Source organism: Myotis daubentonii, chromosome X (genome assembly GCF_963259705.1).
Source record: "Myotis daubentonii chromosome X, mMyoDau2.1, whole genome shotgun sequence".
Lineage (NCBI taxonomy): Eukaryota > Metazoa > Chordata > Mammalia > Chiroptera > Vespertilionidae > Myotis > Myotis daubentonii.
This window is the reverse complement of record NC_081861.1, coordinates 110,348,616-110,357,277: the sequence shown is the minus strand read 5'-3', so window position 1 is coordinate 110,357,277 and position 8,662 is coordinate 110,348,616. Positions and strand designations below refer to the sequence as shown.

General features: G+C 31.5%; 1 pseudogene; it reads left to right on the top strand.

Annotated features, from left to right (window-relative positions):
* The first annotated feature begins 417 nt into the window (after nt 1-417).
* The window catches only part of LOC132223610 (T-complex protein 1 subunit delta-like), a 30,452-nt pseudogene continuing 22,207 nt past the window's right edge, over nt 418-8,662 (top strand).

Below are 8,662 nucleotides of genomic sequence, written 5' to 3'. Positions count from 1 at the left end.
CATGTGCAAGGGGCTGGAGCTGGCTAGGGAGAGGTCAATGGGGGGAAAAAGTAGACATATGTAATACTAAAGCATGTCCCAAAATTCACGCAACAAGTAATTTTGACAGAAAACACAGGTTTATAATTAAAAATTATAAATTGTTTATTGATTCATAAAGTATACAGTATACTGTTATGTATAGAATAGCATATCAGGTAATTTAGGCACAAAAAACTGGATTATCATGTCGTGATTGCAAGCACCATTAACTGTTATTGCCTGAGCAGCCGCATTTTCGAAGAAGAATGGTCCAGCCCCAAATCCGCACCAAACAGTAACACGTTGTGGATGCATTTGTTTCTCAACAATCACTCGTGGATTTTCTGAACCCCAAATGCGACAATTTTGTTGATTAACCAAGCCATCAAGGTGAAAATGAGCCTCATCGCTGAAGATGATTTTGTTCGAAAAATCAGCATGCACTTGTTGTTGTTCCATAATCCATTCAACGAACGCTATTCGCTGTGCGTGGTCAGTAGGCTTCAGTTCTTGAGTCAATTGAACTTCCTAAGCATGAAGATGCAAATCTTTCATGAGAATACGCTGTAGAGAGCGTCTCGAAATGTCCAATTCTTGACCACGGTGCCGAATTGATGTCCCTGGACGCTCAGCAACACTCTCACGAACTGCTTTGATGTTTTGTGTTGAACGACTTGTTGAAGGACGGCCAGAGTGTTTTAAGATCACTAATTGATCCAGTCTCCCTAAATTTTTTAATTAATCTCTTCACAGTTGAAGTTAAATCACTATTCCGGCCATATTTTGCACGAAAATTACGAACTGTAGCTGCCAAACCTTCATTATTTTTAAAATATTGCTCAACAATGAAAACGCATTGTTCTTTCAGGTAGCGCTCCATTTTTAATAACCCTGAACTGTCAGCTGTCACACTATCTTTTTTTTATCATTGGCAACACTTTATGGCACAAATGGCGTAAACTTCAAATCTTGCGTGAATTTTGGGACACCTTTTATATGTAATACGTTAAACAATAAAGATTTTTTAAAAAGTAAGAGACATAAAAAAGAATGAACACACTTGGCCACATGCCAGGGATGTGGGCTCGATCCCCTATGAGGAGCATGCAAGAGGCAGCTGATGGGTGATGTTTCTATTTATCTATCTCTCTCCTTTTTTCTCTCTCTAAAAAATCAATAAAATATATTTTTTATAAAAAATAAAAGGAACATATGTGTGGGGTTGGGAAATTTCAGAACTGATTATCAGGCTTTCAGATTATATTTTCTCTATGTATTTGTAGATATTTATTTGTTTTAAATAAATTTGTATTCTTTATCTCAAAATTTGCACTGTCCCTAATTTGGAAATAGTAAGTAATCTTAGGTTAAAGCAAGTTAGTTCCACATTCCAGAAACTTATATGAGTAATCGATTTTGGAACTCATGTAAAATATATCAGAAAATCATGTTATGACTGAAAATCTTGATGTGAAGATGTACATTACATACAAAACAAGGGTTGAATTTTATCTTATAAAGGAAAGAGTGAAGGAGCTGCTAAATAGTCTACAATATAAAATGTTTTGAGGGTCATAAAATTGTTAGCACAAAATTTATGAGCAAAACCTATTATATTATTGTTGATTTTATCTGTTTTACCAGCATCCTACATTTTGGGAGAGCAGGGGATATTTTCTATAAGATTACAATAGTTATTAACTTAAAGTAAAGATATATCACATTGGAGGGGCAGGAATGGGGTGGAGGGCATCAAGTGGGGGGAAAGGAGACATCTATACTACTTTCAACAGTAAAGAGAAAATTTTAAAAATGAACAAAAAATTTAAAAAGATATATAGCATTGGGAATGTTATGTATTTTTAAAAAGCAGATGTTTGAATTTTAATTACCATACATAATATCTCTATCTTAATATTTGCGGAAAACCCTACCTTTCCAGAGAAAAAATTTTTATAGTTAAAGGCATAGACAAAACCCATACCAGAATTTTAAAGCTTTGTAAGTTTTTTTTTTTCCAGTAAAAATTAGGACTTTTCAAGATATCATGATTTGTTTTTCTGAGATTTTTTTTTAAATCATTTTTATTTTTCTATTGCAATTGGCATACAATATTATATTAATTTCAGGTGTACACACCAGTGAGTAGACACTGTATATCATGATTTGTTAAGTTTCTTATCTTTAGTGACTGTCAGCTCTACTTCACTTTGGCCACCCACCAACAGGCCCTACTTTCTACTGTTTTATTACTGAGATATACTCTTTAAAATCCAAAGTTCTGATGGTCTTTCTTTGCACCCCAAACTAATATCTAAATTTCCCCACTCCCACTAAAGTTTAATTGCCTCACCTTTTGATGAAATATATAGCTACCTCACAATTATCTAGATTGAACGCCTGCCATCTGATTTATCTGATTCACATGAACATAGCCAATTATTTCAGTTATTCTCTTGTTAGTATCCTCCTGATGATTTATTATTGTCCATGAAATGCAATTTCTCAACCCTCGATGAACTCCCACTACTTTATTAGCTCCCATTTCTGAACAGTGAAACCTTGCTGCACAAATTTATGAAACTATGCTAATTGGATCCACTGCAATTTCCTGTTATATAACCTCAGCCAAATCATCCCTGTTGCTTGGCAATCATTGTATTTATCAGTGTTGACCCCCTTTCACATTTAACAAAGCAGATGTTCAAGTATTTTCCACTCTTAGAGCCACCAAACTCACCACTGCTTTTCACTTTTAGCAAATGCTTCTCTTTACCGATAAGATCAAGCCACTCTGCAAAACTTAGTGGTAAACACACAGTACAATACACAGATGATGTATTATATAGTGATATACCTGAAACTTGTATAATTTTATTAACCAATGTCACCCCAATAAATTCAATTAAAATTTAACTTAATGTAAGTTAAAAATTTTCCATTTTACCTAATTTTTCTGTAATAAAGCAAAATGTATCATTACCCCAACTAAAACTAGTTCCTCATGTTGTGACCCAACCATAAAATTATTTTCGTTGCTACTTCATAACTGTAATGTTGCTACTATTATGAATCGTGATGTAAATATCTGATATGCAGGATGGTCTTAGGCAACCCCTGTGAAAGGGTCGTTCGACCGCCAAAGGGGTCGCGACCCACAGGTTGAGAACCGCTTCCCTAGAGCAAAGGTACTCAGTCCTGGCTACCCATTATAGTCACTGAAGGGCTTTAAAAGATACCACGTCTACAAAATACTTTCACAGAAATACCTAAATTAGTGTTTTATTAAATCACTGGGCAACATAGCTTAGCCAAGTTGACATATAAAATTGGCACACATACCCTCTAAGGCACTGACATTCTGTAGCCACAGATGTGGATCAATTGGAGAATATGATGATTACTTTTATATGTCATTTGTTTTTAACATGAATACTCAGCCAATAATTAGTGTAGCATAAATAAGAGAGTGAACCTGTTCCTTAAAAATGTTCCTTGACATAAGAAAAACCCACAATGAGTCTTGTTATAATACTTGAAAGATGTGCTTCAACTGTAAATTTTCAAGTATGGTGTGCACTATCACAGCTTCATTAACTTTCTTTAATTGATTTTACTATTTTCTGCATGTACTATTACTACTCAGGATACAAAAAATACACAGAAAGGAGTCTGAGAATAATTCTACATGAAACAAAATTTCTTCTATTTAGATTTTTATTAGTATTATTATATTTTTTAAAACCAGGTTTCACAACCACACAAAATTCTCAGGTCATATCTAATGTATACATAATTAGAGAAGCTCTTTGGTGTTATATGACAACAACTAGCTATGAAATTATTCTTAAACTCAGTTAGGGTTCCTGGGGAGGAAGCAAAGGTAAGAATAGAATGTAGGTCTTCGATAACCTAATTTACTCATGAAAATCTTTTAATTACTTTCTGAAACTGTGGTTTGGTCACTGAATATTTTTACATTGCCCAAAAAAAGTCTACTAAATTATAGTTAAGGCTGTAAACTCTCTGTTTGTAATAGGCTTATGTAAATTTGACAGTTCTTATTGTTTTATTTATATATTTAAAAGTAAAAAGTTACATTTAATTGCTACCTGCTGGAGTGATCATGTGCTGTCAGTTTTAGCTATAGTAATATTTATACTTCAGTAACAGATGGCTAAATGCATTTCTTAATTTCCTTAATATATAGTTAAATTGAATGTGCTCAGCAGAGTAAAAACAAAACAAAACACATCCTTGATTTGATTTGATACTTATATTCTTATTGCAGATTAGCATGTCAGTAATCAAGCAAACATGTTACAATTTTTTTTTCTACCAAAACATTCATAGTACTAACTCAAAGTATATTTACTCTTCTTTGTTTTTAAAGATCATTATAAAGAACATTTTATTGTGTATCTGATTGAAATTATATTCCATTGTTTATAAAACTTTTTTAAATAAACATTCTCCAAATGATAGGCAATTCAAGAATATTGATTTATTTTACTTGTAAGTTGCCTCAGGAATTTAAAATTAAAATTATATATGTGATGATAAAAAAATCAATGAAATAGAAAACAAAATTCTTCTTCCTTAAACATAGTTAGCCTATGACAAAATATTTGACAATTATAGTCTATTGTATAGAGACATGACTTGTACTAAAGTATAAAGTTTTACTTTGAATATTGTTCCAGTAAAAATGTTTTTTTCCTTACATTCCAGGAACAGAATATTTCAGAGAACTCCCTAATTCATTCACTTCCTCTTTTGTGCCCCCTTAACTGCTTATGACAAATATTTGCATTTTACCTCTAAAAAAAAAACAAAAAAACAAAAAAAAGAACACAAAACAAACACCTTTCTCTCAGCAAGGAAACTCCTAAAAAATGTTTTCCGTTGTGTTGCCCACAGACCTGACATTAAACATTCTGACGCCAATCATTATTTCCTGAGTTCTATGCTTTCTATTTTTTTAAACAAGTTGCAGTATCATCAAAGATTTCCATTGTCTTTATTTTTTAAAGAGATGTTAGTACCTAGAACTTTAAAATACTTTTAACTAGGAAAATTTATAATATTGTATGTAATTATTTGAGAAATGTAAAAATGCTTTAATATTTTCTTGTTTATTTTTCACAACATATAAGACTGCTCTGGAAAATTTTATTCTTCTTACTAAAATGAATGTCCTTATTTTCATCTATAAAATGAATGGAGTTGATATTATAATAATTATATATGGTGCCAGGTGGCTACTGGAAATACGAGGAGGGAACACTTTGCGGAATATCTGAAACTAATACAAAATAATATTGAATGTAGATAAAATTTAAATTAAAAAGATAATGGACTTGATTAGCTAAACTGTAGGGCAACATATAATTCTAAACCCTATAAATATTTTTAAAAAGCTTTGCCCTTTATGCTGTTTTACACAGATGCTTATCATATAAAGTGTGTTATTATTTAATTTGATCTCATAAACAATAAATATTTCTATTTCCATAGTCTTCAGAAAGAAATTTCTAAAAGCTATATATCACCATATTGATAAAAACTCTAAAATATTATCAATTCATATTTGATATGAAATATAAAATATTATGCATTGTGGGTATTTTTAAAATTTTCTCAAAATTAAATTTTATGAAATGTGCGCATAATTTGAATAATTTGAATAAATTTAGATTTATTTTGTACTTCCTGTGTGGTTTCTGTAAACTTGACTGAATAAATAAATTTACTTGAAAAGTTAGAAAAAGATGTTTAAAGAAAATAGAATGTGAAAAACTGGCTTCTCTTATTAATATTTTACATATGGTGTATAATACCTTTTATTTGAAAATTTTAGAAATGTTTATTTAACAATAACTTGAACTTCATTTTATTGTATTACTTTAAATATTTTTTAATTTTTCAATTATAGTTAACATACCAGTACAATATTAAATTAGTTTCAGGTGTACAACCTAGTGATTGGACATTATATAACTTACTAGGTTATTACCCAGATAAAGCTAGTACCCACCTGACCTCATACATAGTTATTACAATATTGTTGACTATATTCCCTATGCTGTGCTTCATAACTCTGGGACTATTCTGTAACTACCAATTTGTACTTCTTAACCCTTTCACCTTTTTCAATCATCTCCCAACACCCTTCCAACTTGAAGAAGACCCTTTTTAACATTTCTTGTATGCTGGGCACTGTATTCTTATTCTTCCATACCCTGCAGTAATGAGAAGGCTCTTTAAGTGGCACCATGCCACCCAAAGTGGAGATTTACCAGTGCTTGAGAGTTCTTTGTTAAACTTTGTAAATATGAAAACTGTGATTATATAGCAAATTAAAACACTATAAATTTATAGTTCAACACTTATTTTTATATTTAAAAGTTTTATCATAATTTGGAAGGGAGAGAAAATGAATTTTTTTCCTTTGTATAAATCTTTTTAATTTACCTGTACAAATGTCATCTATTGATTTTGGTAGGTTTATTTCATATGCTTCAATATAATGCATGAATGTTAGTTTTAAAGAAGATTATAATTGGCTTTTTTGTTGATTATAAATTCAAAACATCTAAGGTTCTTCATATATTTAAAAAATATATTATTATTGATCCTTGAGAGAGAGAAAGGGAGAGGGATATATAAAGAAAAACATCAATGAGAGAGAAATATTGATCACCTGCCTCCTGCATGCCCCCTAGAGGGGATTGAGCCCAAAACCTGGGCATGAGCCCTAACCGGGAATTGAACTGTAACCTCCTGGTTCATGGGTTGATGCTCAACCACTGAGCAACACCAGTCGGTGACTTCTTCATATTTTTAAAGATATGTAAATTAAGGATATCCTTTCTCTTAGAAGAATAAATATCTTGAAGAAACATTCCAAAAAGAAATTTATGATAGTTTTATATGTGTATAATGATAAAATGTGATTATTAATCTCTATTTCAAATTTCAATGTATGCCAATTTAAAAACACCTTACTATTATCATTATTTTCTTCAGCATCCCCTGATAAACTTTATTAACTGCACCTTTCACACACACTCATGTGCGTGCACACACACACACACACACACACACACACACACAATTATGTAATCAGGCCGGACAATCTAGAGTAAAAGTTCCAGATAAAGCTGTACATGTAATGAGAAATTAAGTGCTCAGGTAATTAGGTCAATTACATATTACAGTTGATGATTAATTTAAGCATCTATATCTTTGTTTCTTCTACTACTTTCTTCATAATTTTAAACTTCCAGCCTTGCCAAAGCCCTGTAAAATTGACTTTCATCTTGATGAATAACAGTTACTAGTATTCTTCCTTGGAAATCTATTATTAGTTTTCTGGCTTTGGCAATTTTGTTTTGCAGGCTGTCACCACAATAACTACTTAATCATCTGAACTGGAAATGTTGATATCCAAAATCATTCATCTCAGACATTTGCAGGTATAACTAGGACATGAGAAGTTTGCATGCAAATACTTAGATACTAGAATATTTTCCTAAATTATTAGTAGACAATATATTTTGGTTGTTATCTAAGTACTAAAGGCTTGCAAAGCATGGATTTCCTCTGTTAATGTTCTCAACCATGACTATTAACTTACTGTGTGATATTGGCCAAGCTACTTGAGTTTTCTATGAATTTTCCTCATGTATAAAATGAGAAAACAATGTATCAAGGACTTATGGTGAGGACAAAATGAGCCAATATATGTATTTAGACTAGTTCCTGGCAAACAGTAACTGTTCAATAAATGGTAAATGCTATTACTCTTCTTAATAATAGTAGTATATTATTATTCTTACTATCAGAAATATTAAATAGATATTTACTTAATGCCCTAGATAAATAATAAAATAGAAAAGACATGCCAGATATCCTGGAGCAGGAATTTAACTCAATTTTCTTGGAAGTAGATGAATAATCTTGGTAGTAGTATGTTTTGGTTATAAAATCACCATGTATTCATGTAACAAGGACTCCAATTACTTTTTAGCTGAAAAATTAGAAATATAAACAAGAAAACATAAACATAAATATAGTGATACTTAGGTTGAGGCAGGCTGGAATTATACCTAGCTGGCATCATTCCCACACATGTGGCCCTATAGGGACTTCTTGGATTCCTCAAGCCCCCTCTATCTAAAGGAACACATTTATGTAGTAATCCAAGTTATAGAGCAACTAAAAATGGGAAAATAGGAAGGTAATTAGACAGTGAGTATTGTTTTTTAATTAGAGCTTCACTGAATCATTTCCTAATTCTTGGCTTCATAAAAATGGATGCAAATCCAATTAGAGGATCATTTTCATTAGAGGTGAGAGCTAAGTCCACTTTCAAGGAAAAGGGGACAGATGATCACAGAAAAGTGGAATACAGATATACCTCACTTTTTGAAAGTCCACATTATGTATCTTCACTTTTATGAAAGACCTACATTAGTACTTATTTTTACTAAATGAAATAAATCCAAAAAGAATTTTTGCTTTAACGTAAAAGGTTGAAAAGCAAAAATAGTGTTAAGCATTTGTTTTGCAAGGAGCATTGTTATAGCTTGTTTTGCAGCAAAGGAGCTATAGAGGCTGTAAGCACCCAGAGCAGAGA